Here is a 12,205-nt window from a genome sequence, read left to right as displayed (position 1 = left end):
CGTAGACAATTTTTTGTACCTAAGGTATTGTCATATTTTACTATACAATAGTTGTGACGGTGGACATACTTTTTGTTTCCAATGCTATGTTAGCAGGTTACCGTATATACTCGAGTATAAGACGAGTTTTTCAGCACATTTTTTGTGCTGAAAAACCCCCACTCGTCTTATACTCGAGTCAATTGTCTGTATTATGGCAATTTACATTGCCATAATACAGACAAGGACTGGGGGCTGGAAGGAAGCTGTAACTTACCTTTCCTGCAGCTCCCTTCTCTCTCCTCCGGTCCGTGCAGCTCCCAGGTCAGCTCCCTCTGCAAGTCTCGCGAGAGCCGCGGGGTCAGAGCGTTGCCACGGGTTACCATGGCAACGCTCCGCGGGCCGCGAGACTTGCAGAAGGAGCTGCACGGACCAGAGGAGAACGAAGGGAGCTGACAGGAGCTGCTGTGAAGGTAAGTAAGAGCTCTCTGCGAGCCCCCCTCCTACAGCCCATCCACTGGACGACCAGAGAGTGAGAGCCCCCCTCCCTGGCCAGCTAACAAGCAGGGAGGGGGGACGAAAAAAAAAAATATAATAAAATAATAATATAAGAAAAAAATAATATTAAAAGAATAATAATTAAATAATAATAAAAAAATGCTCACCGCCCACCAATGCTCTGCATCACACACACTGCACTCATACACACACACTGCACTCATACACACACTGCATTCATTATATACACACACTGTAAATATTCAATTAATGTAATTTTTTTAGGATCTAATTTTATTTAGAAATTTACCAGTAGCTGCTGCCCACCCTATTTCCCACCCTAGTCTTATACTCGAGTCAATAAGTTTTCCCAGTTTTTTTGGGTAAAATTAGGGGCCTCAGCTTATATTCGGGTCGGCTTATACTCGAGTATATATTATCATTAGCTGTCTATCTGGGAAAGGGGTGTTTGTAGGTAATAGTAGAAACAGACCTATATCAGGTGTGATCTTTCCTCGGAGGACCACCAGGGAGTTACATATTTTCTGGACTTCTGTCCACAACGGTTGTATATTCGGACAGTGCCACCATATGTGACTCATTGTACCTCTGTGCTGTTCACACCTCCAACATTGTGCTGAGGATAGTGGGTAAATTTTGTTTAGTTTATCTGGTGTGAGGTACCATCTGTAAACAAATTTTTTGTGTGCTTCAACATGTGAGTAGCAGGATGTTATGCCCTTTAGCGCTAAGATTGATCGCAACTGCTGATCTTTTGTAAAGTGTGTTGTTTGTTCCCTATTCCACTGTGCCATAAAAGAGAAGTCTGGGGTTGTGGTGTTATGCCTTAGGGCTGCATAACTGAGGGATAGGGAGCGAGCTTTGACTGGGGCCTTGCGACATCTGTCATACAGCATCAACAACTCTTTGCTGGGGGTATTCGCATGTTGTGGGGTATGTATTAGGGATCGACCGATTATCGGTTTTACCGATATTATCGCCCGATATTGGGTATTTTCGGCAATATCGGTATTGGCCAATGTAGCTACCGATATTGCCGATAATACCTCATAGGACCGCCAGGCTCATTAAAAGCCCGACGGTCCTGGAGGGGCCGGCAGCAAGCGCTGACTTACCTTGCCAGCAGCTCCATGTCTAAATCTCGCAAGACCCGTGGCCGAAGAGCGTTGCCACGGGTTACCATGGCAACGCTCCGCGCGGCCGCGAGATTTACACTGGGGAGCTGCAGGAGCTGCTGGCAAGGTAAGTCAGCGCTTGCTGCCGGCCCCTCCACAGTACTTAACAAACCACCGGACCACCAGGGAATACTATATCTCCCCTCCCTGGTAAGAAGCAGGGAGGGAGGACCAAAAGAAAAGAAAAACACAATTTAAATATAAAAAAAAAATAAAAAATAATTAACATAAAAAATCCCCCCCCCCATTTTACACAAACACACACACACACACTACATTACATACGCACACACACACTACATTACATACGCACACACACACTGCATTACATACACACACACACACTGCATTACACACACACACACACACTGCATTACATACACACACACACACACTGCATTACATACACACACTGCATTACATACACACTGCATTACACACACACACACACTGCATTACATACACACACTGCATTACATACACACACACACACACACTGCATTACATACACACACACTGCATTCACTATACACACACTACACACACACACACACACACACTCTGCATTCACTACACACACACTGCATTCACTATATATACACACTACACAAACACTGCATTCACTATATATACACACTACACAAACACTCACTGCATTCACTATACACTCTGCATCCACTATATATACACACTGCATCCACTACACACACAGCTCCCCTGTCTAAATACACTTCATCCACTACATGTGGCATGTATATTTCGTGCATTGACCGTTAGAAATAGTTTATTTTTTCAAAATGGTAAATGTACAGAATATCGGCAAGTTATCGGCTATCGGCCTGAAAGTTCACAGATTATCGGTATCGGCTCTAAAAAATCAATATCGGTCGATCCCTAGTATGTATTGCCCAGTCTTTGATTATGCTCTTTAATTGAACATATGGGAAGATGAAATGATGGTAAACTGTATGTGGCTCGTAATTCTGAGAAGGGTATGATTTCCCCCCGTGAACATAGATCATTAATATGGGTAATTCCTAGTTATGTCCATTTTGCTAGAGATAGCCATGGTGATATAGAATGTAGCGCCTCTAAGGGTGCCCATTTTAGGAATGTATTGGTCGCTTGCGGTCGGTGCAACTAACCCCAAACCTGTATGGTGGCCCTAGTAAGGAGTAATAGTGTGTAGGATTTGTCTCGTAGGTGTTTAGGTGTCCACATATAGTTTATAACCGAGCTTCCTGTACAGTATTCATTCTCCATGTCAACCCACTGTAACGTCTTTTTTGGAGCATGTAATTTAATAGCTGTTTCTATGATCGCTGCTTTAGGGCACTGTAGAACATTAGGGAAGCCCAATCCTCCTGAGTCAACCGGGGTTTGCAGCAGGGAAAGGGGTATGCAGGGTTTTTTGTTTTCCTACACAAAAGCCGATAATCTCTGAATCTGAGTACTCAGCGAGGTTGAGAGAGGTAGTGGCAACATTCGAAAAACATATAGCAATTTCGGTATTACCATCATCTTGACAGTATTTATCCTGCCAAAAAGAGAGAAAAAAAAAGTGAAAACTGAATGTGGGGAACACTCCCATACCATGGGTGTGGACCAAATTCGTTTCCAAATATATACCTCAGAATGTGAAGATCACATATAAAGGGTAGGGGGAGGGGAGAGGGATTAAACCTTTATTGAAAAGACAAATACAGTTAAAGTTAAAAAATTGGCTACAAAAAGTGCCAATACACAATAGGACCTAGAAGGTGGGCAAATATGGTATCCTAGAGTTAATTCTGATGAGGAGTCAAAAAGCTCCAAAGTATAGGTACCTGAATCAAACAGAAAAACGAGGAGGGGCAGGGGAGAAAAAATATTCATATAGGTACTATAAACCCCTGTATTGGAGGTATTGACACAGAAATTGTGTATATAGCACTATATACATGCAGGTACATTAGCTTGTCATGGGGAGTGGAAAAGGGGGGCTGTGGTTACTGCCAAACAATAGGTGTATGAAAAGTGGGATGCACAGAGGTGAGGGAAATGCTCCAAACACAGGAGACACAGACTTGCTGCTGCACAGCGCCGCTAGTATCCACACCTCTCCCACAAAACACACAGACGTTTTAAACTTGCCCTGGGCTAGCTGTCTAACTCACATCTGTGAGTGTCAGAACTAACTGCTACTTCAAGGCAGCCTCAAGATGTCCCTAACTCCCCAATCAGTACAACATGCAAAATTATATCAAAGTCTCTCCCACCCCTTAGTAGATAAACCACATAAAAAATATCAAATATTCAGAGTATTAACCCACCCAGATAGGAGATATAAATTAGGTAATTAAACTCAATCTTAGGAATTAGCATTGGCTCAAATCATTCCATGTTTAGAGTAAGAAATATAGGAAAGGGCATCAGCTCAAAATGAACGCTCAACGCGCGTTTCGGCGTTTCAACACGCCTTTGTCAAGAGCTGAGAGGTGGACGTACTAGGTGCCGGTTTTGAAGGAGAAGGTGTCCTCCCATTGGCGGAGAGCCGCCAATCACTGTGTAGGGGGCGTTCCCAAAACGTCCCACGTTGGTTCCCTAACAAGTGCCCTCCCATTGGCGGAAAAACCGCCAATCAGTGTGTATGGGGCGTTTCAAGGATATTCCCTGTTGTACTGGTACCCTCCTCCCATTAGGTATCAGCCACTCCGAAAGAAAAAAGGGGAGGGGCGAGGGAGGAGAGATAAAAAATCCGTTTGGGTCCGAAAATGTAGAAGGATATGCCAGTGGATCCCAATACACTATACAAACACACATTGATTAACTTGTTTGATAACTATTAAAACCGATCCCGGAAGTATAGTAAGTTCATATATAGGGCCATTAGATAAATATCGGTGTGCAGATGTTAATCCAAGATAAATCGGACCATAGATATACGCAGGGGAAGATCAGTGGAGATCTCCTAAACAGTGCTAATCGAGCCTATCCTCAGAGAATGTATTGGTTAACTCCTTAATGGATTTAGTCTTCTGAGGTAAGGGTAAGATAACTTGATATAATACATACTGCCATCGCCTGTCTAGTGGTATATTAAGGTTATGTACCCTGATAGGTATACAATATATAGTATGAGCGGTATTTAGTAAACTGGGAGAACCAAAGGTTTTTATAGATATTCAGAAAAATGCACGTATGTATCGTGCAAAAAAGATTTTTTCTTATTATCAATGAGCATGGGGTAAATATTCCGGACCCATAAATAAACGGATAGGTATTATTATTTCCATATTTACTATTATTTGTACTTCTGACAAAAGGTAATAATAATGATCAAAGGAGAGCCAATAGGGAATAAGCTGGAACTTGAATATTATATTGCCATAAATGTGGGAAGAGAGAACCAAAAAAATCCCGGTCAGACGTAGTCCCACTAGTTATAGTGAGAGAGGAAAAATCCTCCCCCCCCCCCCCCCCCACACACACAAAAACCAAAATGTGATATATACAAAAATTATAATAAGACACTAAAGATACATTAGTTTGACGGGTCTTCTAACCAGCGGAGTGTATCAGATAAGGACGTAAATGGAGAAAAATGAAAAATAATAAATTATAATAATAAATGAGAATAAACATGAGCATGACAGTTTCAAATACTGGATTTGACTAGGAATTAAATAGCCACTCCAATAGGCTATTAGTGCACAAAGTTAGTTATGGCCTTAGTGTAGTCAGAGTAGGGGGGCTATCTTGTTCAGATAAATGGAGAAAAAGAAAAACCCTCATTGAGCCCCTTGGGGTTTAGGGTCTTGAGTTTGAAAATCCACCTGCATTCCTTCTGGCGCAGGATTTTATCGAAGTCCCCCCGTCTCTGTTCTCGCTTCACTAGTTCTAGCCCGCAGAAACGTATGTCTCTGGATGAACCCCCATGTTTGTCTTTGAGATGTCTGGAGATTGGTGTCTCCATACTATTTTTTGTACATCTCGCATGTTCTTTCATGCGTTCCTTAAAAGGGCGGAAGGTCTTACCAACATACATTAATTTACAGCTGCAAATGAGGAGATAGACTACTCCCATGGAATTGCAATTAAAAAAATGTTTAATTTGGAAAGACTGTTTACCTTCGCTGTCCTGGACCCTCTTGGAGTCTCTTAGAATAAGTCTACAGGCTACACATCTGCCACATTTGTAGGTACCAACTGGAATCGAACCACTCAGCCAGGTGGTCTGAGGGTTCTGTTTGGCCACATAGTGACTGGGAACCAGAATGTCACGTAGGTTTTTCCCCCTTCGAGCAGTAATTGTGGCCTGCGGCGTCAGTACTGATTTTAGATGGGTATCTTTGAGTAAAATGGGCCAGAATTTTTGGAGAGACCCTTTTACTGTGTTCCAGCCGGTATCAAATGTGCCAATCATTCGAATGACTTTATTCGGAGTGGTTTTAGAGGTGGATGGTTCTGATAGGAGGTCCTCCCTGTTAGCGAGAAGGGCCCTTTTATAGGCCTTTTTCAAGCATTTGTTTGGGTACCCCTTCTCTTTAAATTGTACTCTCAGGGCTTTAGCTTTAATTTGAAAGTCTTCTAAGTCCGAACAATTCCGTCGGAGTCTGAGATATTGTCCGGTCGGGATCCCTTGTTTAAGGGCTCTCGGATGATGGCTCTCCCATTTAAGGAGGGAGTTGGATGCTGATGGTTTCCTAAATAAAGTGGTCTTGAGGGAACCATCCTCACAAATTGAAATTGTTAGGTCCAGGAAATTTAAAGAGGACCCGCCGAATTCAGCGGTAAATCTGAGGTTGTCCTCATTTTTATTAAGAAGAGAGACAAAATGGTCAAATTCAACACCATCACCTTGCCAGACCAGTAAAATGTCGTCGATATACCTGTACCAGGCTATAATCCTAGACATAAATGGTGCAAGTAAATCAGAGACTTTTATTTGTTCCTCCCACCACCCGAGGTGGAGGTTGGCATATGATGGCGCACACGCCGTGCCCATTGCCGTTCCTCTCACCTGGTGGTAGAACTTTTTGTGGAACAAGAAAAAATTATGCGACAAAATGAACCTCAATAAATTAAGAGTGAATTCAGTATGTGCCTGATATTCACTCCCCCTCTTTGTGAGGAAGAACTGGATATGTTCAATTCCTCTTTGGTGCGGAATAGAGGAATACAAAGCCTCAACGTCCAGGCTACACAGATTGGACGTGGGCGGAATGTGGAGGTTCGATAGGAGATGTAGTGCTTGTTTTGTGTCTTTGATGTACGAGGGGAGGTGTTCCACAAATGGTCTGAGGATCTGATCAATATATAGGCTCCAATTTTGGGTCAGATTATCGATCCCAGATACTATGGGGCGGCCTGGTGGGTCCTCCAGACTTTTGTGGACCTTCGGCAGGCAGTAGAAGGTTGCTATCCTAGGGGTAGGGTTAAGGATAAAAGTGTACTCATCATTGGATAGCAACCCTCTACTGCGGCCCTCGTCCAAAATCTCCTTATACCCTCCGAGGAAAGTATTGGTGGGATCCGACTGTAATACCGTGTATGTATCTCTATTGCCTAGAACATCCTGGACCATTTTCTCATATTTAGATGTATCCATTATAACTACATTTCCCCCCTTGTCAGCTTGTTTAATAATAATGGAATCATTGTCTTTTAGTTCTTTCAAAGCTTTTTGTTCTTGATGAGATAGGTTCTCATTAGGGTATAGACTAAGATTTTTAGTTTCAATGCACTCAATCTCATTTTTTACAGCCTCCAGGAACAAATCGATGTTTCTGAAAGCTGAGAAATTTGGAGTAAAGCGACTCTTAGATTTGAGATTTGTGTGTTTAAAAGAAGGTCCAGTTTCATTTTCGTCAAGTAGAGATACCAAGTTATTGAGACAGTCTATGTCACTGCTAGTCAAACCCAGGGACCTTGCTCTCTTCTCCTTATTTAGTTCATGAAATTTATGGAGTGCTAGTTTTCTCACGAAAAGGTGAAGATCCTTTGTCCATATGAATCGATCAAAATTAGGGGTAGGGACAAAGGATAGCCCCTTTTCCAAAATCTTATGGTGAGAATCATTAAGCTGAAAGGAGGATAGATTAATGACCTGTAACTTCGGGGTGTCCCTGAGCTGACAGGCTGGTTGAGCAGTTAATATTGTCTTGTTCTCCCTCCTTCCCCCTCCTCCCTGTTTTCCCCCCTCGGTTCCTTGATTGGTACCGTGTTTGGTAATTTGGGTAATCCTCCTGGTGGCTCATATCTAAAAAATCCACTCCCTTTTTGAGGATCCCACGGGGGTTGCTAGTGCTAGGGGCTGTAGGGATTTGGGATTCTGAGGGTAAATTGCTGGAATCGGTATCTGATGAGTCATACTCTGAGGTTATGTAATTCTCAGAGTTTCGTCGCAGCCGGCGATTTGGGAAATTATAAATATTGCCTGTCTGATAATCGCGGGAGTCTCTTATAAACTTTTGGTGCTTCCTAAATTTAATAGATTCCTGGTACCTGTCTAGGTTAAACTTCAGTTTATTCTCCAGGCTCAGGAAACTAGATTCACCCTTGAACTGATTAAGCTTCTCAATCTCCTCCTCTAATTTCACATTGGTGGTGTCTAGTTTAGCTCTTTCAAAAGTGCAGATAATTTCCATGAACCTCCTTGAACATATACCCGCTGATAGTTCCCACTCTTTCATAAATTCAGCATTGTCAGTATATGCCGTAGGGACATTCCGTACTCTTAGACCTCTGGGAATCATCTCCTTTTTTATGTAATTTTCTAGGGACGATATTTCCCAGCAGGTCCTAATTTGCTGTTTGTAGGATTTGGTAATTGTATTGAATGATTGGTAAATATATGGAGAGGACTGTTCATTTCCTAATTTCTCATTTGAAAATACATTTTCAGCGTCCTTACACCATGTGTTAAAATCCTGTTTATTGGATAGAAAGCCTGTCATGGTTTAATTTGTCTTATAGATAGTAACCTTTAGGTACTAAAACCTTTTAAATATAGAAATAAATCAAAAAAGGAGAGTGAGTGAAGTTGGACTAGCCAACTCCTACACGCTCCAAATAGGTTACTAGAGGTATATAAGGGGCTTGACCCCAGGTAATGTCAAAAAGAGAGAAAAAAAGTGAAAACTGAATGTGGGGAACACTCCCATACCATGGGTGTGGACCAAATTTGTTTCCAAATATATACCTCAGAATGTGAAGATCACATATAAAGGGTAGGGGGAGAGGAGAGGGATTAAACCTTTATTGAAAAGACAAATACAGTTAAAGTTAAAAAATTGGCTACAAAAAGTGCCAATACACAATAGGACCTAGAAGGTGGGACAGTATTTATCCTGCCTAACCATGTTATCTGTACATCTTTCCATTAATGTAAGAGTTGTTTACACATCTGAGGGAGTGTGGATATGTTATGCATGGCTGTTCCCCTAGGAGTAGCGGCAATTTTGACCCCTAGGTATGTGATGTGAGAGTGTCTCCAATCGAAGGGGAAGTGGTCTTGTAGCGTAGTTACAGTTGTAGTCGATAGCCGGATTGGGAGCGCTTGGGTTTTAGCTTGATTTAGTTTGTAGTACGATATTTGACCAAAGTTATGTAGAGCGTGTGCCGTTTGTGAACTTAAAGGGGTTCGATAAGAAGCCTCCACTGGTGACCTTGGCCGCTGGGCTGGAGTACAGAGCTAGTACACCTGTAATGAATGTTGTGGGGAAGCCGAATTTTAGAAGAACTTGTTCCATGTACCTCCAATTCAATCTATCGAAGGCCTTCTCCGCGTCTAGCGCTAATAGAAGACCTTTTTTTGTGTTTCCATATGGGCTAGTATGTTGAAGATTTTCCTAGTGTTGTCTGACCCCTGTCTTTGCTTAACAAAACCTAATTGGTCATTATGTGTTATTCGGGTGAGAATGTCTTTTAATCGTTTGGCTAGAGCTTTAGCGTAAATTTTTGTATCGCTATTGAGGAGAGAGATGGGTCGGAAGTTCTGGCATATGTTTGCCGGTTTTCCAGGCTTGGGTAGTGTGGAAATATGTGCGAGTAGCATGTCCGGAGGCATAGACCCTTTTGTAAAACAGTGATTTAAGAGGTCTGTTAAGTGAGGTGTCAGTAGGTCGGAGAATGTCTGATAATATATGTTAGTAAAGCCATCTGGTCCTGGGGATATGTGTGCGGGCATTTTAGCTATGATGTTTTGTAGTTCTGTGTTAGTGATAGGGCGAGTAAGGGTCGCCATTTCTGCTTCCGTGAGTTTGGGTAGGTCAATGTTAGCTAAGGAGTGTTGTATCTGACTTTCTCTATGGACGTGAGTAGATTCTTGCTTCTCTAAGTTGTAAAGTGAGCTATAATAGTTTGCGAATTCTTCCACATTGTCTTGTGGGTTCATCAGTCATCGCTTATCTGAAGATAAAAGAAATTCTACTCGTGAGTGGGAAGTGCGTGCTTTGAGTTTGGAGGCGAGGATTGTCCCTGATTTGTTACCTTGCGCAAATAATTTGTGTCTGTATCTTTGTAGGATATAATTAATTTTGTCTAGTTCCACCTCATTGAGTGGCGTTTGCAGTGTTCGGAGTTTGTCATATTGTGTTTGTGTGGGGTTTTGTTTATTGGCGTGTGTGATGGCCGTGATTTGTAGAAGAAGGTTGTCATAATTAGCCGTTCTCAGGTTTTTGGCACAGCTGCCGTATTTGATCAAAGAACCTCTGATATCCGCCTTATGGGCTTGCAATATTGTGTCAATATTTGAGTCTCCTAAGCAATTTATATCGAAATACGTTTTAAGGTCGTCTCTAATGTGTTGAACAATTTGGGGGTCTTTTAATAATGACTCGTTACGTCTCCAGGATCATTGACCCTTGTTCGGGAACTTCTCTGTTATCGTCGGGGTTATGGGTGCATGATCGGACCATGTTATCTGTCCTATGCTTGTTTTCTGTACTATCGGAGTCAAGGAGTGAGGGATCAGGAATCTATCGATCCTAGAATATGTTATGCGCCTGGGAGTGAAAAGTGAAATCCTTTTCTGAAGGATGGAGCACTCTCCAGATGTCCAGTAGACCTGCTTTGTGGATGTTTCTTCTAACTTGGCTTGTAAGGACAGTTTCTGAGCAGTGGTGTGTGACACTGTGGCATCTGATGTTGTATCTAGGTTACTATCTAGGATAAAGTTTGTGTCTCCCCCTATAATCAGTTTACCATACGGATTAGGGATCGACCGATTATCGGTTTTACCGATATAATCGGCCGATATTCGGTATTTTCGGCAATATCGGTATCGGCCAATAGGGATGCCGATAATACCTCCCAGGACCGCCAGGCTCATTACAAGCCCGGCGGTCCTGGGGGGGCGGGCAGCAAGCGTTTACTCACCTCCCAGCAGCTCCTCCAGCTCCCCAGTGTAAATCTCGCGAGACCCGCGGCCAGCTCTGACGGCCGCGGGTCTCGCGAGATTTACACTGGGGAGCTGGAGGAGCTGCTGGGAGGTGAGTAAATGCTTGCTGCCCACCCCACTTCCCTCCCCTCCCCTCCCCCAGCTAAGCCAATGCCACTGGACCACCAGGGATTAACATATCCCCCTCCCTGGCATGGCAACAAGCAGGGAGGGGGGACAACAAAAATAAATAATAATAATTAAATATATATAAAAAAAATAATAATAATTTAATATAAAAATGAAAAAAAATGTTTAAGAAAAAATGCCCCCTCACACACACTATTATTATACACATACACATACACTACACAAACACACTGTGCATATAATTCAGTGTGTTTGTATAGTGTGTGTGTGTATATATAATGCAGTGTGTTTGTATAGTGTGTGTATATATAATGCACACTACACAAACACACTGTTTTATATACGCACACACACACACTGCATTATATACACACACACACACTGCATTATATACACACACTGCATTATATACACACACTGCATTATATACACACACACACAATGCATTATATACACACACTGCATTATATACACACACACACACACAATGCATTATATACACACACTGCATTATATACACACAGACTATACAAACACACACTGCATTATATACACACAGACTATACAAACACACACTGCATTATATACACACACTATACAAACACACACTGCATTATATACACACACTATACAAACACACACTGCATCCACTACACACACACTGCACAATCCACTACACACACATACACAGCTCCCCTGTCTAAACACGCTGCATCCACTACACGTGGCATGTATATTTTGTGCATTTACCTTTAGAAATAGTTTTTTATTTTCCAAAATGGTAAATGTACAGAATATCGGCAAATTATATCGGCTATCGGCCTGAAAGTTCACAGGATATCGGTATCGGTATCGGCTCTAAAAAATCAATATCGGTCGATCCCTAATACGGATGTGTTTGGGTGAGCAGAGTTATTTTGTCTAAGTATGTACTCTGGTTTTCGTGGGAACCGGAGACATTCAGAAGCGTGTACAGTTCGTTATTTATCTGACACTGTATTAAAAGGTCCCTTCCTTATCC

General features: G+C 42.3%; 1 protein-coding gene across 1 annotated transcript in view; it reads left to right on the top strand.

Moving 5' to 3' along the window:
- RAD51C (RAD51 paralog C) overlaps nucleotides 1-12,205 on the top strand; it is a 128,864-nt gene that overhangs the window by 1,311 nt on the left and 115,348 nt on the right. The gene's annotated exons all lie outside the window — the stretch shown is intronic.

Source organism: Pelobates fuscus, chromosome 1 (assembly GCF_036172605.1).
Source record: "Pelobates fuscus isolate aPelFus1 chromosome 1, aPelFus1.pri, whole genome shotgun sequence".
Taxonomy (NCBI): domain Eukaryota; kingdom Metazoa; phylum Chordata; class Amphibia; order Anura; family Pelobatidae; genus Pelobates; species Pelobates fuscus.
This window is presented reverse-complemented; position numbering and strand designations above follow the sequence as displayed.